Consider the following 24,309-nt stretch of genomic DNA (forward strand, 5'->3'; position numbering starts at 1 on the left):
CATATTCGTGTTGGGTTTTGTGTTTTGTAGGGAAAAAAAGCTTTCTCAAGGCAAGCACGCAAACCAAGCCCCCCCCCTCGCCCCTCTCTCTCTCTCTCTCTCTCAAATTTTTTGTATAGATCAATTGGTTCAAAGCTATTTTAAGAGAGTAGAGGTCTTGGGTTCAAGTCTCCATTTTGTGGGGGCGGATTTTTTCATTCCCGCACATTCGCGCACTTTGCCGGCAACGTCAACAATTTTTTTTCAAAAAGCCATAACTTCTTCATCCGGAAGCCTTTTTTAGAGCCGTTTTTTTTAAAACCGCCTATTTTTTTGAGATCTATCCATTGGAACACTTACTTTCAACATCTTCAGCTTCAGTTTTTTTTTTTTTAAATGGAAAGTCCATGCCAAGTCATTCTTGACAGCACTAACTACTTCCAATGGGTAGCCTACATGGAAGATTTACTTAGAAGTAAAGGTCTCTTCAGAATAGCCACAGACCAAGAGAAGAAACCAAAAGATGAAGACAAGGCTGCAAAATGGGAAAATAAACAAGATCAAGCACGTGGTTTGATAGGGATGTCTATTTCTCCTGATCTTAGATTCCACATTGCAGAACTTGAAACTCCTCATGAAGCATTAGAAAAACTCGCTAAAGTTTTTGGGATTAAAAATGAAATTAGAGCCCATCAACTTGAAAATGAGTTGCTTACTTTGGATCCTAATAATTTTTCTTGCATTGAAGATTTCTTGTCCAAATTCAAGACCCTTAGATATCTCTTGGAAGGTGTTAAAGTTAAGAAAGAAGATGGTAACCTTATTTATTCCATCCTTACTAAGTTGGGACCAGCCTACTCTGTATTTGTTTCCACTTTCCATTCTACAAGGGAAGCTTTCATTTGTCAAGGAAAAGACTACAAGGCCCCTTCCTTTGACTCCTTTTGTGATTCCTTAATAAGAGAACAAGAAAAACTCTTACACCTTGGTCTTCTCAATCTTGGAAACTCTTCCACGAAAGCGTTAGCCGCCCAGCAGCAACAAAATTCAAAGAATCCTAAGAAGTCATATCCTCAAAAGAATGGTCCTAAACCAACTCAGCCTCAAAATGAAAGATCATTTCAGCAAAATGATAAGACCAATAAAAACAAATGGAAGAAGACTGATAGACATTGTAACTTTTGTAATCGAGATGGCCACTTAGAATCTAAATGCTTTAAGAAGATGGAAGCCTTGGAAGCCACAATGAAGAAACATAACATCCATGTGGAGCCTACTTCAACTTCAACTTCTGGAATGGCACTTTCTGCATGTCGTTGTCAATCATCTCAGTCTGGTTATGCATTAAATGTATCTTCTTCTTCTTCTCATTCTCATGAGTGGCTCATTGATTTTGGAGCCTCTTATCACATGGCCAAAAACCAAGCCATGTTTTCTTCTTTAAATGATTGTAACACCAAAAATATATATGTTGGTGATGATAGATCTCTTAATGTTGTAGGGACTGGAACTGTTCATCTAGACAATGGTCAGTTTAATGATGTATTATGTGTTCCAACCTTATCCTGCAACCTTCTATCTGTCTATCAGATAACTCATTCAGGTGAAGGTAAAATTGTTGAATTTTCACCTCATGATGTTGTAATCAAGGATCTAAAAGATCCTAAACAGATTCTAGCTACTGGTCTTGCTGATGATTCCACAAGGTTGTATAAGTTTCACAACTTTGGGTCATCAAATCTTCCCTCAGTATTTGTTGCTCATAATGATGAAGTGAGCAAACTTTGGCATGAGCGATTTGGTCACTTAAACTATCGCTCCCTTCAGCATCTATGTAAAGAAAATATGGTGACAGGTCTTCCTATGGTATCTTGCAGAGATGGTGTTTGTTCCGGATGTGTACTCGGAAAACATCATCGGGACAATTTTGACAAACGTGCCTCTTGGCACGCCTCAGCCCCTTTACAGCTTGTGCACAGTGATTTATGTGGTCCTCTTCCTGTTGCTTCATTCTCTGGCTGCAAGTACTTCTTAACTTTCATTGATGATTTCTCCAGACGCACTTGGGTATACTTCTTAAAACTCAAGAGCGAAGTATTTAACACATTTTTGGCCTTCAAAGCCTTTGTTGAAAAACAATCTGGACATCAAATTCTTAAGCTAAGAACTGATAATGGTGGAGAATATGTTAAAAACACATTCATCAACTTTTGCACCGAAAATGGAATTCAAATGCAACATACTGTTCCATACACTCCACAACAAAATGGTGTAGCTGAAAGGAAAAATCGCACCTTAAAGGAAATGGCTAATTGTATGCTGCAATCTAAAGGACTCAGTCTTAGTTTTTGGGCCGAAGCAATTAATTGTGCAAATTATATAATCAATCGCACTCCTACTAAGGTTCTAGAGAATATCACTCCAGAAGAAGCTTGGAGTTCCATTAAACCAGATGTAAGTCACTTTCGTGTGTTTGGAAGTGAAGCATGGGCCCATATTCCAGATGAAAAGCATAAAGCTTTAGAACCTAAGAGTGAGAAATGTACTTTTGTTGGATATTCTGAAGATGTAAAAGGTTATAGACTTATTCCATTTAAGTCCAAAAATTTTATCATTAGAAGAGATGTAAAATTTGATGAAAATAAATCGGCCTGCGAGCCTAGTCCGGCGGATGTGCCACCTCTTCCTATCTCTTCTACTTTTGAAAACATTTCTTCTTCAGATGATGAAAGCGAGGATGATAATCCTCCCCCACCTTCTCAGGATCCTCAACTTCCAAGATGGGTCCGTGCTACTCGGGATGCAGCAGGTGATCTTGCCGGTGATCCTACAGATCAGCGACGTACACATTCTCAGTTTGAAAGAGCCTCTTCTTTACTGGCTCAAGCTCCAGTAAATCATGATCCTGACACTTTTGCAGAAGCTTCAGGCCATCCACATTGGGAAGCAACTATGAATGAAGAATATCATTCATTGATGACAAATGATACATGGGATCTTGTTCCTCTACCAAAGGGACGCAAACTTGTTAGATGTAAATGGGTTTACAGAACCAAGTATGGACCAGATGGGAAAGTTGATAAACATAAAGCTCGTCTCATTGCTAAGGGCTTTTCACAGGTTGAAGGCATTGACTACACTAAAACCTTCTCCCCTATTGCCAAAATGAACTCTATCCGCCTTGTTCTTTCCCTTGCTGCCTCTTTAAAATGGGAAGTCCATCAGATGGATGTTAAATCTGCCTTCTTGCATGGGGACTTGCAGGAAAAAATCTATATGGAACAACCCATTGGCTTCATACAAACAGACTCCAGCCTTGTTTGTCGACTTAAGAAATCCCTTTATGGCCTCAAGCAAGCTCCTCAAGCTTGGTATGCCAAAATGGATAGCTTTCTTTTAGAATCTGGCTTTTCTAGGTGTCATTCTGACAATACTGTCTACACCAAGAAAGTGGGCAACTCTCTTATCATCCTTGTTCTTTATGTTGATGATCTTATTCTTACTGGTAGTGATCCCAACCTTATAAACCATGTGAAGTCCAGCCTTAAAAAGAAATTTGAAATGACAGACTTAGGACACTTACACTATTTTCTCGGTCTTCAAGTCTTGCAATCCAAGGAGGGTATTTTCCTTTCCCAGTCCAAGTATGCTTGTGATATTCTTCGTCATTTTCACATGGAAGACTGTAAGCCAGCCCCTTCTCCCTTTCAGTCTGGAGTCAAACTTTCAGTCTCTTGTACTTCTCCTGAAGTTGATGCTACCTTATACCGTCAACTTGTAAGAAAACTCTTGTATTTAACCCATACTCGTCCTGATCTTTCCTTTGTTGTTGGCCTTGTTGCTCGTTTTATGCAAAACCCCCGTGAAAGTCATTGGAAAGCAGCTAAAAGAATACTTCGTTATGTTTGAGGTACAATACAGTTTGGGATTCATTACAGTGCCAAAGCAGCTCCTCTGTTAGTTGGTTTCACTGATTCTGATTGGGCTGGTGACCCTGATGATCGGAAGTCTACTGCCGGTTATGTCTTCACTCTTGGTTCAGGACCTATTACATGGGCTTGTAAGAAACAGGTTGCCATTTCTCTTTCGTCAGCAGAAGCAGAGTATCGTGGTGTCGTGGAAGCTAGTAAGGAAGCCTTGTGGCTTCGTCAGATCCTATCAGAGTTTGGCTTTGAGCAGCACCATCCAACCACACTTTGGTGTGATAATCAAAGTGCCATTCAGCTATGCAAAGATCCAGTCCAGCATCAGCGCAGAAAACACATTGAACTACACATGCACTTCATCAGAAAGCTCATTCATGACCATGTTCTTGAAGTGCAATATTGTTGAACAGATGATCAGGTTGCAGACATCTTCAGAAAGGCTCTCACAGAGGCGAAGTTCACTAAACTTCGATATATGCTTGGAGTTCAGGAAGTTGTCACTAAGGGGGGATAGGCTCTAGTGCCTCCTTCCTTCTCCTATTGTGTCATATTTGTAAATCCTTCAATCCTATCCCAAGTTGTTCTTAAGGGGGGATGTTAGGATATTCCGACACATAGGATATAGTTAAGTTCAACTTGGTCTAGTGTAGAGTTAGGTATAGAGTTAGGTAAAGTGTGTTTCTTTACCGTTGTACATTTTGTAACTTACAATCCGACGGTCACGATATGTAGTGATCCGACGGTTCATTCTCTCCTCGGTATTACCGACACTTGATCCGTGGCTTGACAGCCGATTGGTCCATGAGTTCTATTTAAAGCGCATGGAGGGTCGTTGTTCGGGTAATCCGTGCATGAGAGAAGCTTATGTAAATTTTCATTCTTTGATTAATAAATTGCCTGTAGTACCCACGTTGGGACAGGCCGTGGACTGTTTCCCTCTTTGAGGGTTTTAACCACGTCAAAAATACTGGTGTATTGATCTGTGATCTGGTTGTGAGCGATGTCCTTTTGGTATTCTTTCTGAGGAACTTACCCTGTAAATTCCTACAAATTTTACACGTGGCACTTCATACAACTTCGCTCTTCTAGAAAGGTCTATAATCAGGTCATATTGGGAGATTGTGCATAACTCTTTCTTGGAGAATCCAATTTGGATTAGACTGGTGGCATTGGAAAGAGGACATAGAGAGCTACTACAGGTCAAAAATTCAGAACTATATGATTGGAAAGTACAGAGATACATCAGAGGCAATATCGAGCTCCTACAAAGTGAAAAAAGGTGTGTAGATTTTTTTAAAATTTTTGCTTAAGCTTGGTTTGAAAATTTATTTTGAAGGAATTCAAAGGGCATAGTAGAGCATTATTATTGGTAACTGATTCCCCGAGAAAAGAAAATGCAAACACCTAGTAAGGAACCTGAAAGCTCTAGCATGACTCATGAAGAAGAGGAAGAAATGCTACATGATATATCAAAATTACAAGAACAAGTGAAACAAATGTCACGCTCACAAAAGTTAACAGATGCTAAGATAAATGGCGTGGAAGCTAAGATGAATGGCATGGAAGCTAAGATGGACAATTTGAATATAGATTTGAACACAAATTTGAAGACAGGCATGGCATATTTGAAGACAGATTTGACAAATTTTCTACAAGAAATACTTACTAATGGTGAAAAGGTAGTAAAGGAAACTCATGATGAGAACAAAAGAAATGTTAATCATGATTCCATAGACATTAATGTTGGATCGAAGAATCACCATATTCCAAAAATCGATATGAGGAAGTTTGATGGCAAGGATCCCGCCACATGGATATTACAGATGGAGCAATTCTTCGATCTCAATAATGTGCAAAACGCACAAAAGGTACGTATGGAAACTATATATTTGGAACCAAATCAGTTTGTATGGTATCAATGGCTTTGTTCTCGTAAACAATTTATCACTTGGGAAATTTTTACGGAAGAATTGATAGCACATTATGAGGATACAAAAAGCAACACTTTTTTTAGCCAATTGATAAGTCTCAAACAAAAGGGTTCAATAATGGAGCACATTGAGGAGTTCCAAAAATTGAACATAAGGGTAAAAGATATTCCAGAGGAGCATAGGATTGATGTGTTCATAGGGTCTTTAAAGGATAATATCCAACATGATGTTCGCCTTTGGGAACCTGATTCATTAGAGAAGGCATTCAGGTTAGCAAGAAAAATGGAAAGCAAAATTATGGCAACTAGGAAGCATACCACTCACAACTATAAAGACGGAAGTGTTGTTGCCCCTAGTCTTCCACAACCTACAAGGTTGACACCACAACAATTGGAAGAAAAAAGAGCAAAAGGGCTTTGTTACAATTGTGATAGCAAATACACAAAAGGTCATAAGTGTGCTGAGAAGAAATTATTCTACATAGATTGTGAAGAGGAAGAAGAAAAGGAGCAAGAAAGGTCAAAAGAAGAGGATATATTCCAGGAACAAAGCCTAGATGAAGAACAAATAAATCCGACCATATCTTGTAATGCATTGGCGGGAATTACCACTCCTCAAACCATCAAGATAGAAGGACAAATCAAGAAAAAAAGGTAATAGTGTTGATTGATTCAGGAAGCACCCACAATTTTATTCATTGTAGGGTAGCAAAAGAATTGAATTGCTTCCTATATCCAGCACCAGAGTGTCAAGTGATGATTGCAAATGGAGGAACAATAAATTGCTCTGGAAAGTGCCATAATATCAAGCTATCCATGGGAGAATATGTATTGACTAGCCCAATGCTTTCCATTCCAATGGGAGGTGCTGATGTTGTACTAGGAGTCCAATGGCTACAATCCTTGGGTACAATAGCTTTTAATTTTCAAGAACTTTTCATCAAATTTTCTATGGAAGGAAAGGAAGTTGAATTAAGGGGTATTGCAGGGAAACCAGGAAAGATAATCAGCTCTAATGGCATGACAAAGCTTCTAAAAAAGGAGCAAAGAGGTGTAATTGCACAATTATGTTCGCTAGATGTTTCCACATTGGAATCATCTATTTCTCCAGATCTCCAAAAAGTCCTGGACAATCATTCCAAGGTATTTGAGACTCCCAAAGGTCTCCCACCTATGCGTGATCATGATCATGCTATTCATCTGATTCCAGGAAGTGTTCCTCCAAACATCAGGCCGTACAGATATCCCTATGTCCAAAAAAGTGAAATTGAACGTATGGTTGCAGAAATGCTAGAGGCTGGTATAATTCAACCGAGTCAAAGTTCTTTCTCAGCTCCAGTAGTATTGGTGCACAAGAAGGATGGATCATGGCGCATGTGTCCAGATTATAGGGAGCTCAACAAGCTCACTATTAAAGATAAGTTCCCCATTCCTGTCATTGATGAATTACTGGATGAATTGCATGGATCAATTTACTTCACCAAGTTGGATCTTCGTTCGGGATATCATCAAATCAGAATGAAGATTGAAGACATTTCGAAAACAGCATTTAGAACTCATGAGGGTCATTATGAATTTTTTGTCATGCCTTTTGGCCTTACCAATGCACCTTCAACATTTCAAGGTTTGATGAATTCAATTTTCAAACCATTCCTTAGAAAATTTGTGTTAGTATTTTTTGATGATATACTAATCTACAGCAAGTCTTGGAAGGATCATGTTGAACATGTTGACAGGGTGCTACAACTATTGGAGGAGAAACAATTATATGCAAAAAGATCCAAATGTTTCTTTGGAGTCCAGGAGGTGGAATATTTGGGTCATATTGTATCTCATGAAGGAGTTAAGGTAGACCCTAGCAAAATTAAAGCCATTAAGGAATGGAAAATCCCCACATCCATAAAGCATCTGCGAGGATTTCTTGGGTTGACAGGGTATTATCGCAAGTTTGTTAAGAATTATGGGAGAATAGCAGCACCTCTAACAACATTATTGAAGAAAGATTCATTTTCATGGACTCCGGAAGCAACAAAGGCCTTTGAACATCTTAAAGAGGCAATGTGCCAAGCACCGGTCTTAGCTACACCGGACTTCACAAAAACCTTTATTGTGGAATGTGATGCTTCAGGAAATGGAATTGGTGTTGTTCTAATGCAAGATGAAAGACCCATTGCTTTTGAAAGTCGTCCAATCAAGGGAAAGTTTTTAAGCAAAGCTATTTATGAGAAGGAAATGTTGGCAATACTCCATGCACTTAAGAAATGGCGACCCTACCTAATGGGAAGACACTTCAAGGTAAAAACGGATCATGATAGCCTTAAATACTTTTTAGAACAAAGATTATCCTCTGAAGAGCAACAAAAGTGGGTCACAAAGATGTTGGGTTATGACTTTGAAATCATCTACAAAAAAGGGAAGCAAAATGTGGTGGCAGATGCACTCTCAAGAAAGGATGAGGATGAGGATGTGGAAGCATTGTTGTGTGCCATTTCTATTATCCAACCAGATTGGATAAACGAAGCAAGGGAGGAATGGAAGAATGACGAAGAAGTGTGGGCACTTATTCGAAAGCTACAACAAGATTCCAGTACTTCTGATACATTTAGCTGGCAAAATGATTCGTTATGGTACAAAGATCGCTTATACCTCTGTAAGAATTCCCAGCTAAAACAAAAGATTCTTATGGAATTGCACACTTCTCCCTTAGGAGGGCACTCAGGATTTTTAAAAACTTACCACAGGGTTAAGAAGGAATTTTTTTGGGATGGCCTTAAATCAGATATTCAAAAGTTTGTGGCAGAATGTTTGGTTTGCCAACAAAATAAAGTTGAAACAATTAAGACACCGGGTCTATTACAACCTTTATCCATTCCAAGCCAACGTTGGGAGGAGGTTTCAATGGATTTTATCACAGGTTTACCCAAGTCTGAGGGAAAGAGTGTCATCATGGTGGTAGTTGACAGACTTACCAAGTATGCACACTTTTGTGCATTATCACATCCATTTAAAGCCAGTACAGTTTCTACTGCATTTATGGAAACAGTTCAAAAGCTACATGGAAACCCAAAGATTATTGTAAGTGACAGAGATCCCATTTTCACTGGAAATTTTTGGACAGAATTATTTTCTTGTCTTGGTACTCAGTTAGCTCATAGCTCATCTTATCATCCTCAATCTGATGGGCAAACTGAGATAGTAAACAAATGTTTGGAAGGATATCTTCGTTGCTTTGTATCTGATAAATAGACACAATGGGTCAAATGGTTGCCTCTGGCTGAATGGTGGTATAACACTTCCTTCCATACAGCAACAAAAATGACCCCATTTATGGCACTTTATGGGTATCAACCACCATCCATCACATCATATTTAAGAGAAAATTCTAAGGTTCAGGCAGTGGAACATCACATCGAACATCAACAACAAGTCCTCCAACTCTTAAAGGATAACCTCGTGTTGGCACAAAATAGAATGAAACAACAGGCAGATCAACATCGCAGTGAAAGAAGTTTTGATGTAGGTGATTGGGTATTCCTACGGCTACAACCATATAAGAAAATGTCCCTAAAGCAAGCTAAGAAGGATAATAAATTATCACCAAAGTATTATGGTCCGTACAAGGTGTTGCAAAAGATTGGTACTATGGCATACAAATTGGAGCTTCCTGCAGCTTCTCGATTGCACCCAGTTTTCCATGTTTCATGTTTAAAGAAGGTTATAGGTGACAAGCTCCCAATTCAAACAATATTGCCAGAACTTGACGAGGAAGGAAAAATTATATTGGAACCGGAAGCAGTCACAGAAACAAGAACTCAACAGCTAAGAAATCGATAAATTTCAGAGTATCTTATCAAGTGGAAGAACTTACCCGCTGCAGATTCCACATGGGAGGATGAGAATATTATGCAGAAGTATCTAGAATTACTCAAGCGTTGAGGACAATACTTTTTTGAAGGAGAGGGGCATGTTGGGTCCCTATAATACTAGTGATTTCCCCATTACTATTAATATACCCCTTATTTATATTGTTCTGCCCCTATTACCCCCACATTGTTATTTCTCTGCCCCATAGAATCCCTCTATTGTTATTTTTGTGGCTTTATATTATTATTGTTAGGTCGGCTGGATTATATTGTGACTCCTTAGACTCCTATATATAGAAAGGAGGTTTTTTCATTTGAATCATCAAAGATTTGTTCATTTATGTAATGTAAAGGAGGTTGCCCCCTCGAAGAGGCTGAATTCTAAGGCGTTGATCTATCTTTTATATCTTTTCTTGAGTTGGTTTCATAACACTGCACAATCGCTTATATGGTTTTTTGAGAAAAAACCAGTGGGACAGACTCAAGAAAATGGGTCTGATATGGTTCAGTCAATTATCAATTATCTGTTCTCTTATTGATGATGATTACAATCTGTTGATGATATGTGGAAGTGTTTTTTTGCCCTCATAAGCTATTAATAATTTGATGAATAATTGGTTGATGATGATCCCTTGATGATTCTTACTAACAAATCCAATGATCGACACTAATAGTGAATGACTCGCACAGGTTCATGGGGAGGATATGCTTCTAATAATTCATTGTTGGAATTATATTAGAATACCTTGGTACATGATGATACTTATATTACTTGATCCACATAGTTGTTTTGATTTAGATGACTCTTTTGATGATGGACATATACAGGCTATTGATATTGATGTTGTTGAAAGATTCTTATGGTACAGAACATATATGGTAGTTGTTGATGACTATCATTGTCTTGTTTAGATCGTTATTCCTTGTTATAAATGTCATATATATCATTTGATGTAAAGGTCATGAAAACTCACAGAGATGACAGTTCACAGTGCAACATATTAACAACAAAGGATTACCGATCAGACTCCAGAGATTGAACAAGGATAATGTTTAAGAAGTATACACTGATTCACCTTTTCAAAGCAGCGTATACGTATGCACGCACTTTGACAAGAGGAAAAGTATGTATGGGTTGGAAAACTAAGAAAATTAAAGAGTAAAGAATACGAAGGGTCAATACCATGGTATTTGCCCACAATATTAAGTGTAGTAATGATTATTTGATCCCATCCAAGAATACCGCAGGTTCTAACTGTTTTTTTGGTCTGAGGTATTGAGAAAGGCTAAAATTATATACGGAGGAGAAGATCAAAGGGCCACGTGTGCAAGTAAAAGGGTTTTTCATGAATACTTCTATCTGAAGTATATTTTATGTAGTAAGGGCTATGGTAATGCTATGATCAGAAATATAATGTGCACTTTTGGATGTAATGTTGGATTAGGATCATGAGACCTGAAATGAATTATCATTGTATGATCTGATAGTGGATGGGCTAGATCTGAATGCTAACTCATGCTTTAATTCTGTAAATGTTATGATTTAGGTATGATTGAAGTCTGGAATAAATGTGAAGCTTTAAGTTAGTATTTGAAAATTTGTACGCTGGTTCGCGTTGTTGAAGGCATGTATACATGTTGGTTTGGTACTTCATAGTGTATACATTATGAGATATGATGTTTGAAGTTGCAGTTGGTTTTGGTTGTTGATGCAGAGTTCTGGGTTTTGCGTTGTGTTCTGGTGACTATGTTCTAGTGATAGTTTTCTGAATGTTCAGATTGATTAATTGTGATTTGCTTCAATGTTGATGGGTTTTCAGTGATTATTTGTATTGCAGTGGTGATTGATTTTTAGCCTCAATGTTGATGATGGGTCTAGTATGAAAATTGGATGAAATGTGACCTTCATATTGTGTTGTTGTGTACGAGGAGTATCCAATATTTAAATTTATGAAACATGGTCCCTGGAGGAAGATAGAAGGTTGTAGCCTTCTGTAGGAGGGTGCCTACGTACTGCTAGACATATCGGCCAATACAAGAGCCAGGGGGGTTGGAGCTCCCTTCAAGTAGTAGCTGGAGAACGAGTGAAGGTTTGAGCCTTCTATAGGCCGATGCATATGTAATAGTAAACATGTCAGCTAGTACTAGGGCTAGGCGGTTGTAACTCCCTTCCAGTAGAAGCTTGATAACGAGAGAAGGTTGTATCTTTCTGTAGGTGGGTGCCTGTGTACTGGTATGAGTCTACGCTAGGTCAAGATTGTAAACAATTTTTTCTTATATTAAAAGAAGACAGAGACGGCAACAATGAGTGGTTTTTCTCCTGCATTCAGTTTCCCATTTAAATATTGGTGTTCATGTGTGTTTCTTATGTGTGATTTCTTATTTGGTTATTACTGTTGGTTACTGTTTAAATGGTTAATTAAGTATTGATGCACTCATTAAATATCAACATATGATGAATTAACAGAATCACAGGTTCACTGGATATACGTTGGTTTCCTTAAGAAAAGTTGCATGCACACGTGAGTTCCCTTCATTGAAGTAGCATATATAAATCTGATTATGGAAAGAAAAACATAGTGAGTTGATAATAACGATTCAACCCCTCCCCTCCTCTGAGTATTATTTCCAACATATATATGGTAAATAAATAAATATAAAAGAGGTATAGAGAGGTATGGTAAATAAATAAAAATATATCAAACAGGATTACAAATCAAAATATAATTATATACCAAGCCTATCGACCGAATACCATGGTAAATAAAATATATATGATAAATAAATAAAAATATAAATAAACCAGCTGTATGGAAAATAAATATAACCTCTTTTTATATTTACTCCATAAACCTCTTTATTCTTACTAACACTCAAAAAAGAGGTTTTATTTAGGTGAAGCCTACGGGAAAAATACCATGGGCCAAATTATTATTAATACCATGTAAAAAACGAGTATTAACCCTAATATTAATATTAAAAGATTATTATTATATTTAAATCTAATATTCATATTAATATATTTTTATATTAATATTATTGAATTTATTAATTTTGGACTAATACAATACTAAATTTGTTATATTATAATATATATTAATATATCATGATATATATTAACTCTAAATATATATGGGAGGGAAGAATAAAGGCATAGAGTGATAGAGGTGGAGAGATAGGGGCAATGACAAGGGAGAGATGGATATAAACTGAAGGAGAGGTGAGAGGAGGAGTGAAGAGAGAAAGAGGGAGAGGAGTGGGAGAGGGAGACAGAAAGATCAAGGGGGGAGAGGGAGACAAAATGATGGAGGGGAGAGAGAGAGAGAGAGGGAAGGGGGTAGAGAGAGGGAGGTAGGAGAGAAAGGGAAACAAGGGAAGGATGAGAGACAATATTTGGGAGAGAGGAGGATAGGGAGAGGGATAGAGATATGGAGTTGAATAGGGAGAGAGGGAGGGAAGCATAAAGACATAGAGAGTGAGAAGTACATAGATATAGGGAGTAACAAGCGAGATATGGATAAAGAGAGAGTGTAGGTTTCGAGGTTAGATAAAGAGATAAAGTAGGAAATATAGAGGTAATTGGGGAGATAAGGAGAGAGAAGGAGAGATCGAGGGATATAGTATCATACTTGGAGAGAGAGAGAGAGAGAGAGAGATGGGGGAAGAGGGAGGGAGGTAGGAGAGAAAGGGAGAGAGAAGAAGATCAAGAGACAAGACTTGTGAGAGGAGGGGAAGAGTGATGGGGGAAGAGAGAGGATTGGAGGGAAAAGAGAGAGTGAGAGAGAGAGTGTGTGATGGGGGAAGAGAGAGGGCGACAAGAGAGAAAGGGAGATAAAGGAAGTGCGAGAGAGAACGCTTGAGAGAGAGGAGGAGAGAGGGAGGGAGAGAGGAGGAAAGAGGAAGGGATAGGAGATGGAGTTAGAGGGGGAGATCTAGAGGGAAGAAGAAATACATAAAGATTGAGATGTAGAGAGAGAGAGAGGGAGTGACAATGGAGAGAGATTGTGTATGTTTGGGGGTGAGATAAAGAGACAAAGAAGGAGAGATAGAGAGAATGTGGAAGAGAAGGAGAGAGGAGAGAGGGAGGTATATAGTAACAAAGTTGGAGAGAGAGAGAGAGAGAGAGATGGGAGAGAAAGGGAGAGAGAGGAAGGAGGAGAGACATGATGTGAGAAAGGGAGGGAAAGAGAGATGGATTTGGAGGGGGAGAGAGAGGGAGGTAAGAAGAAATAAATAGAGAGGGAAAGATGGAGAGGCATAGATGGATTCATAAGTAAGGTGGATAGGTAGAGAGGGAGGACACTAGGAGGGAATAGATATAGAAGCAGAGGAGTAGGAGAGAAGGGGAAGAGAGAGAGAGAAAGAGTGGAGGAGGGACAGATAGATAGATACATTGGATGAAGAGAGTGGATGTTGTTGGGGTGATATAGAGAGACAAAAGGATATAGAGATATAGATTGAAAGTGAAGAGAGGGAAGGAGAGAGATATAGAGAGAGGGAGGGAGGGACAAAGAGATTGATAGATATGGAATGAGAGAGTGTGTGTGTTTTGTGTGGTGAGATAGACAAACAAATAAGGATATACGAGGGGAAATATAGATATAGATGGAGGGGGGAGAGAGGGAAGAATATTTGTTGTGGTAGATGCATTGATTTTAGTGTAGATGGTGATTACTAATCCTATTTGATTGCTTGTGCTACATGCATTGATTTTAGTGTAGATGTTGATTTATAATGATATTTTATTGCTTGCACTATATGCATTGATTTCAGTGTAGATGATTTCCAATCCTATTTGATTGCTTCCAATATATGCATTGAATTTAGTGTAGATGGTGATTTCTAATCCTATTTGATTTCATTCACTAGATGCATTGATTTCAGTGTAGATGTTGGCTTATAATCCTATTTTCTTACTTGCACTATATGCATTGATTTAAGTGTAAACGTTGATTTCTAATCCCTTATTATTTCTTGCATTAGATGCATTGATTTGAGTCTAATTTTTTTTCTAATATTATTTGATTTCTTTCATTAGATGCATTGATTTCAGTGTAGATGTTGATTTCTGATTTGATGTAATTGGATGTATGATGGTTCATTAATTTTAAAGTTATTGGATTAACATTGTGCATTGATTTCAGTGTAAGAGCGCATAACTATTGATTATGTACATTGACTTTGTCTTATAGTAATTCAACCTATTAATATTAGAGAGAAAGAGAGACAAGGTATGATGTTTATTACAATAACTCAAGCTAAATATTTAAATGGTTTATGATTTAACCTTTCCTTTTCGTATAATCGATATGGAAATATGAAAAAAGTAACAAGGGAGACAATAAGAATAACAGAAGAAAATAGTTTGAGATTAATCACAATGAGGACTATTTGTAATTGAGTATATTCTTATTATTCACATTTTCTATCATTAACACTATTACATGCCACTTTACATTCAAAAATTTTATTTGATCATTTTTCATCATTAAAGTTATTAACAATATTTATCATCTCAACAAATGGGGTAACTAAGAAAATTTAAAATTAAAATGACTAGATTAATATCACACATATTTAGCATATTTAAAATTATTATATTAATATTATACGAATTTACATATTATTGATAAAATTAATCATATGTTCGTTGGATTTTCTTTGGCCACACATGACTGAAACTAGCCTAGGTCCATTGTAGCTCTGGATCTATCAAGTGCTAAGAGGGATCAAATATCTTGAGGTGCAAACCATTCCTCAAGTTTTTCACTCAAAAAATTAGGGAAGTATTGATAAATTTTATATCAAAATCATGGAAGGAGCATTAGGGAACATCAAAGAGGTTTTTTTGATATCTGCGTGGCACTAGTGATTATTGTTTATACTACCAAGAAAAACCAGGATTAGACAGAGTGTTGGACATACATGGCTTTGTTGATGTAGATTGGGATAGAGATTTGGATCATAGAATATCTACATATGGGTATGTGTTTAACCTATTTGGAGGACAAATTAGTTGGGTAAGAAAGAGAAAGTTTGTAGTGGAACTTACCAATACAAAAGCTAAATAGATGGTGGCTACTTATGCTAGCAAGGAAGAAGTTTGGTTATAGAGATTATGTTCAGGTATGGGGTTTGTAAAAAAATCTATACATATATATTGTGATAGCCAAAGTGCACATTTTTAGCTAAAAACCATGCTTATCATTCAAATACAAAGCATATTCATGTATAGTATCACTTTGTGAGGGATATGGTTGAGAAAAAATGTATTTTCTAGTAAAAGTGGACACTTTGAATAATCTTTCAGATGCATTGAAAAAGTGAGTGAAAACTCACTTCTCTTGCTTTAAAGAAACACTCGACATTATTATGTTTGATCGATGATTTTGTGCTCCTACAACCCCCTGTGTGCAAAGAAAAAAACAAGTGGGAGAATGTTCAGTAACTGTTATATTCTATGCACAGATGCGATTGGCATAGAGGGGATCATAGGGAGTCACAACTGGGGTGACGGTCCCTACTTCTAGGGGCTGGTAGCTCCCCCCCTCCTATGGTGTTGGGGACAATGCCTTAAATTTATTTTAGGTGCATGGTGGTTTTTCACATGGTTTTGTAGATCCGATCAAAGGAACTATGATTACATTTTAATCTAGGCTTAATGGATTTGGGTTTTATAAATGCTATGACATGTGCATAATGTATTGTAACATTGTGAAGGAGCATAATGAAAAAACCATCTAGTTTTCCTTGTTTTGGATTCTGGGAGAAAAATATCTATGTATATTTTTTGTGATTTCCATTGTATCTTTTCTATTAGTTTTAAGAATTTGTTTGTACGTGTTGGAAACTTTGGACACTACTGAGGACTGGGGGGGGGGGTGTGGGGTGGCTAAGTAGTGCATCAAATACCAATTATTAAAAAAAATCTCCATTTAAATAATTATTGAATATGCATAATTTAACTAGCAACACAATGTGCATTTTCATATCATAACATAAGCATACAAATCATGTGAACAACATTAAAAACTAGTAACAAACATATAACCATCAAATATAAATCACATAAATCACCATTACATAGAAACATTAGATGTTAGGTGGAAAACCAACCTGGGAAAAACCATTGTGTATCCTCTACTTGTGAAGCAATGTGAGCCACCATTCACTTAGAGGACAACAATCCCATAAACTAAGAAAACCACCACTTTCTAAAAGCCACCACCTTCACTAGTTTTCCGGACACCACCGAAAGGAAGCCTCTACTCCATGAGCTAGTTTTTCAGTGTCTACTAGAAGGAAGCCAAAACTCCATTAAAAATCCACCTCTGTATTGCCAGCCTCTACCCGCAAAATTTAAATCCCCACCCTTGAAATCCACATAGACTTGATTTCATCTATTTTAAAACTACATCCTATGAACTTTGCATACAAAAATGTAATCCTCCTTTCATCTTATTTTCACAGTCGACTAAGAACATACAATAAGCTCATCAACTAAATACTATCTTCTCCAACACAATCTCTCTACAATAATCAATCTCCTCTTAAATAAAATCAACAGTATAGATAGCCATCACTCACAAACTTATCAACAACATAAGAATTCTAAACACAAAAACTCAGCCTTGTTTGAACAATAGTAGCCAAACAATACATGAATACAATTCTACAACCATATAAAATAAAACATGATCTTCTCAGCTATAATACCCTGCATACATATTGGTAGCAATAAAAATGTGTTATAAAGAACATGCTAACATCCAATCTCCAAGAATAAACACCCTCGTCAACTGAAATTCTTCATAAACTGTGGAAATTTTTGTTGAAGTGTGCACACAAAACATTCCAATAAGCTATTCTCCTTCAACAATCTGCCACAACTATGTCTCACCTATCACCATTGGGTCTCTCTACTCTATAGTAAATTACTCTCACAAATGAACCAACCTATCCAACAAGAATTTACCTCCTATATATAACATATGTGAAATGATCAACCAATAATGGCTCAAAGATATGGAGAGACAAACACTCTTGTTCATACTATGGTTTCTTACACCTTGACTTGATCCTCCATCATCTTCATTCAATAAGAGAATATTTTAAACTTTAATCATCTTCTAGATTAATTCCAACTTGAATCAAATCTAACCATCGAATACCATGTGCAAATACGTGGAGAATTCCCCTAGAAAGTGTTGGACTGCACTCAGAATGTATAAAACTCCACTCAGAAGTAGTAACATAGGTTCTCCATTTGAGAATTGTATTATGGTGCACCTTAGGAGATTGATAAATAGATTTATAATGATGTTTGTCCTCATGTTACCTACATTACCCTAACTTAACGCTTATGCTTGCAACTTTCTTCCACCATATTTTCAACTCAGCTTCAAAACATAACATATAATCATGAGACACTATGACACTCATAGAAAACCACACATTGGACTAATAGAGGGCATAGAAATATGATTACAAGGCTAAGCGTTGGTTGATATCATGGCCACTCTAAAATACCAACAAGATACCCATTTGACATTGAACTTAACTTGATCTTGATCTTCATGATCTTTTAGAACATGTACTCTTCAAAGAGAATAATGTGAAGGAGTAAAGGAATAACGCTTATCTAGTGGGAACACATTTTCTTCCAATGGACCAGCATATTGTTAGTATTATGTTCTCTATGGAGAAGTTTTTTATGTATCTATTTGACATAAGTTTTTTTTCGGATACCTCATAAGGATTAAGGTGTGTTAGTATGATTGTATGGGAAAGTTGGTATGGTGCTAGTACTCATGTTGCTAGATCACATTTATGTCATTTAGTTTCATGCACGTGAGGCTGCTATGGATATCAAATGATGGTGTATTGGATTTGGCACAACGAGAGTGTATATATTGTTATTCATGCCATATGTGTGTGTGTGTGTGTGTGTGTAAGTATGTATGTTGTATGTGGTTGTTGATGCATATAGAGAGTCTTATGTTGCATGAGTCTCAGGGGAGTATGCCATTGCCTATTAGGTTCGATTCTAATGTGTCTGATGATTGGGAGTTTAATGTCATTGTACAAAGAGAAAATGTGTTTATCTTGATAGGATGAGATCAAGGAGTTGATGAGTTTCGATGGTGCTATATTGCAAGATCTTATATTGTCGTTGTTGTTGCATATATCAATTCTAGTTATTTTCCTCCTTAATTCATTACTTATTTGGCCACACATTGATGATGTTGGAGAGATGGTGTTACATTGTCTTAGCTTCTGCCGGTGATGCCTTTGTTGTTGGCTGTTCTGTTTCTTGAAGCTAGAGTTGATGCTGCAAGAATATGCTACTATGAGCTTGAACCTCATTTATGATATATTGTTTACTTTTGATGAAGATGCATATGTTGTTGTCACTATGTCTAGATACTTTTTTTGTTGCTATGATATGGCTATTTTGAAAATATTTATGTGGAGAATGGTGGTTTCTAGTGTTCATACCATGATTTTTCTAGAGAGAGTTGATTATTTGTGTTGGTTGGTATTTCATATGTTTCTGATTAATTTTATTTATTGTTGAGTTCCTTGCTTATGGAGGATATGTTGAGAATAACCATGTGCTATCGTATTCCATATATTGTAGTCCTATTGTTCTTGTTGCATAGAGAGCATATCATTGTATTGCACATGCATAAAGAAGAGTACACTTTCGAGTATTTATAAAATCCATGTATCTCTACTGTCACATATTTTGGTGCATTGGTCATGAGGATACCCATAGTATCTAGCATGTATTGTAAAATTTGACAAATTTAGTTATATATGGGATATTAGGTGTCAAATTCATGTCATGTTTTGTATATCATTGATATAGCTTCATTGCATTGGAAGAATGATGCAAACTTGGGTCCATAGAGTCATTGATTGGTGATAGGTATGCTTCTAGAGGAGTCATATATTACTCTTATGTACTTATCACAACAATGTATTTTCTCCATGAAGCCTTGCTTTGCATTTTACTTCACTATATATCATTGGTCAAAGTTAGTTGGAGCCCTAGTCCATGAGGAACAATCTCTTGCACTTGCAAAGGATCCTTATTGTAGAAAAGGGAAATTGTTGCTACAAAAATAAAGATGGTATGATTGTAGCCCCATTACATGCTTAGGGGCAGAATGGTCAGCTTGAGAGGATGCATGGTATTGGCTAGAGACATGGTGGGAAACTGAGTTCACTGTTGCACATGCTTATCTTGCAGGAGATACATCTATTCTTATCAAAACATCATTTTGTATCATTGTTGTAGTTAGTGTGGTGTTTATCATGACAAGGGAAATACCTCTCTCAACTCCCACATTATTGAAATTATTCTTTATTATTGGTATTTTCCTTTCCCATCGAAGTCAAAGGAGGAGAGAGAATAGAGAGTATCGAGACCAAATAAACTTCAGAGTTATGAGATTAGGTTGAGTTTGACATCAATTCAAAATAGGGAGCATCTTGGCATTATCGTGTTGGAATTGATGTCTTGTGTTAATTTGAACATAGATTGTATCTCACTCTTTATGGTTGGAAAAAGAGTTGTAGGAGGATGAAAAGGTATCCCAAAAGGTAGAGCCTTATGATCATGAATTGATACTTTCAGAGGAAGTTAAATATTTTTAGAGAATTTTTCATGCTTATTAGAGGCTTGACATGGGTCTACATAGCCTCAATAGGTTTAGGAGATGATTGAAGTCCTAAATCTGAGTAGATAGAATAAAGGAGGCTTGGAAGGGGTGACACGGGTAACATGAGCATAACCTGCATTATAAAACTAGTGGAAAGCTACTAGGGTGTGTTATAATGTAGTTTTTGAAAGGAGGAAGAGTGTTAAACTCTGTAGGTGGTTTCTTTTGGATTCAATGCATGTTTCAGTCATTTCTAGGGGGATTTCCTCACCATTTCTTATGGTTATTACAATTGGTAATTAGTTAAAAACTCAGATGAATTTATCTAGAAGAAGGTTAAACTTCTCAAGATCTCTCATTCAATGAAGGTTATGGAGGATCTAGTCAAGCAGGAGAAATATCAGAATAATAGACCAATCAAAAGTGGGTGAACAAATATGACTAGCTCTCTCTTACTCTTATTGCAATTATTATTTTAATCATTTCATAAAATTATATATTGGAGATTTATTTGAGATTTTTAGGTTGGTTATATTGTTGGTTTACTAAGTGTGGGAGAAGTGAAGTGTGTGCAAAATGTGAGAACATCATGTAGAAAATATGAAGCACTTTGTAGGAGTTGCAGAAGGTATAAAAAGCTTGTTTAATCCAACATATTATGTAAAGTGTGAGGAGATGGAGTAAGGAGTGATTGAAGATAATTTAGTGTGGTAACTTCTAGTGCACTCATCATAGTATTGTGTTGCATACAAAATTTGTTCTTAGACAAATTTATCATTATACAGAGGTTTGATGTGTTGTTGTTGAGATATTTAGTTATCCTTGGATTCCAATTTGAAAATGAATGAAAGTGTGGGTTTGAGGGATTGATGATGTTTAGACCTCTACTCAAAAGTGGCTGAACAAGAAAGTGGTGGTTGCTCCTTGCTGGTGGTGTCCAGAAAAATGATATATTGGGTATGGTATCTCCATCCACTAGTGGTTGGGTGAGCCTTATAGGTAGTGGTGGCTTCTAGCAGTGGCTTCTAGCAGGTGGTGGCCTACAAAGTTGTGTGCGTAGAGACTTCCTATATGGTGGTGACAAAAACTAATGGTAAAGGGGTAATGGCTCCTAGCTAGTGGGGGATGATTGAAATATGTAAATTATTTATTTATATAATAATAAGAGAATGAGAAGAAAAATAGCAACAATTTGTATGAGTGATTTTTTCCCTTCGAGGTTTCCACCATAAATACTTGTCTCTCCTTCTGTATGTTTGTCTTGTTGTTTATCATGGATATTATGTGTTTATTTTATGCTTCATTTATCTAATAATGTTATGATGTGTATGGTTATTTAGCGATTCACAAAAATGTGTGAGAATATTACGAGTGTCATCACTACTTACTCACCCCACTCTCAATAGTGATCTACATTTCCAACAAAAGGTATTATTTGCAGAAGGTTAAAGCATACAAGATCCCACTGGAACCCTTTTACAAAAGAGGTCCACATGTCATATTGGATAAGCCTAATCCTTCATGAAACTTATGTCAAGAACTTAAATTGAAGAACATAATATAGATTTTAATGATTTTCAAAACGTTTCTTCCAATAAATTTTCAAAGTGGTTAGTAAGAGATATGTGATAAACCATCATTGTTTCCTTTTACATATCTCTTGGCACTAATTGTATTTCCACCGTTTCCCCTAGATATATAGCGACAGATGGTTTTATAGCTCTGTTTTTTCACATTATTGAAAATTCACGGGAATTTTATCATAACTTCTCTAAATATTACCCTTAGTATAAGCAATAAATAAATTCATGTTTATTTTACTTCGTGAAATATATTATCACAGAGAATGAAATTTTATGGACTTTTTAAACCTCTATCTACAATACATATTTGAACGAAGGAATGGATGCACATATTTTCCATATAAACCTCAACAAAGGTGTGCATGTGAATATATATTGAATGTCATTTTATGCAAATATTGGAAGTAGAGCCTAGGATGGTTATCTACACAATTATAATGATTATTACAACCCGATTTGTAGATAGATCATAACCTAAGATGATCTAGAGTTTTTTTCCCTCTATATAAATCAAGGAACATCAAGGAAAGCATAATTCTACAGCTAGAACTCGAAAAATGAATGTGGAAAATCTACTCCAAAGATGGATTGTCATTAAAATATTAAGAATGGCTCTTTAGCACAAGTTCAAAACAACATGGCATGGACACTTTTCCACTTACTTCCTAATGACTTGAACAATGCCCCAAGAAATGTTACAAAATGGTGATCAATGTTGCACGAAATGTGACTATAAAATGGTGATGTAATGAATGAATATTACCCACCACACGTTTCTCTACATCCATTGGATAAACAATAGATTCTAAAATGAAAATATGGAGGTAAATTTCCAATGCAAACATCAAACCCTAACCCTTATCATGCATAGAAAATCCAAACTATTCATATTCCATCCCATCTATAGAAAGTTGTGATCAATATATACTATTGGAAACAATAGGATTAATCGAAAACTAGGAAAGAGATGGTATAGAAGAAGAGGAGGTCATTCCACTTACTTTAAGACTCGGGGATTGATTGATCTCCACATTGGTAGTGACCACTCTGCAAATATTTATAGAGAGTTAGAGAGGGAATGTGGAAACGCAATTGATATGAATTGTCTGTTAGTAAATTGAATTCATTCAATTCCCTAAATCTACATGATTAAACATACTCAAAAATGCTAAGAACATATCACAAGGGCTTCAATAGGGGATCAATAACATACCATGTTCATTCATATTAGGGGATATGTATTGAGGAAAAACTGAGATAACATATTGAGCATATAATAGGGGGTAAAAGGTTTTTATATTGGAAGGTATAAAAAATGGAGCTCAGAGTTAATAAATAAATATAAATGGGTATAAAAAATGTTAATGAAAAAATGGAAACTTACAATATCTAGTGAATGTAGGGGTGTTTTAAATTGGGAAGATGTATTGGGTTTGTATTGGCAGGGGGTTAAATAATGTGATATTTAGGGATATTTTCTAATATGTAGTCAAAATATGGGTATTGTTTAGTATGGCACGAACGTACGTGATATGTTAGAGGTTCATTGACCTAAGCAATTCTGTAATATATATATGCTAATATTAGCTTACACATGCATGACTAGTAGTTATTAAATTTATCGTTCTAAAAATTACTCAAATTAATAGCTAACTGAACTTCATAACTATAGTTAATATAAGAGATTATTTTTTAACACTTACCCTTAATCTTGACTATTATATTCAATAGTACTAATAACTTCACCTTAATAATGACTAATATTGTATGTTGGTCTAAGTCTTAGTGAGGCTTACAATGCCAGAGTTAATTCAAAAACTTGTTTTACATTTGCATGTAAGCATTGAGTGTTTTCTACAACAATTTTCTTCCATTCTCTCCAAATTCTACACTCTTAATATCTTTACTTTTTTTATACTTTAGATTTACTTTGATAGCCTTCTTCAATATGTCATCATCTTTAGTGCCATATTCTTTTGATTCATTTTTAAAACTGTTGTACTTCAATTATTTTCTATTAATCATTCTTGTCAACCCTTGTGAGACTAAAACTTATAAACTCATGTTCCTTGATTTTCTCTTGTATTGTTGCAATAGCTTCAGAAACACTGATTGTTTCCTTCAATTGTTTTATTCCTTCAATTATTGTAGTTATGATGACCTTTCCATAACCAATTTTATCTTTATCATACTTAGATTTTGAAATCCACTCTTCAAGAAATGCTAACTTAACTTCATAATAAAATCAAACTCTCTCTAGTAGGTTATGTTTACTTGTTTATGTTGTTCTAAAGGAAATTTTAATTTCGTCGTTGATGTGTATCTTCACCGTGGGAATCACTTTCTGTAACATGATTAATA

This window comes from Pinus tabuliformis, chromosome 9 (genome assembly GCF_031772625.1).
Source record: "Pinus tabuliformis cultivar Carrire ecotype Pingquan chromosome 9, CPIR1, whole genome shotgun sequence".
NCBI lineage: Eukaryota > Viridiplantae > Streptophyta > Pinopsida > Pinales > Pinaceae > Pinus > Pinus tabuliformis.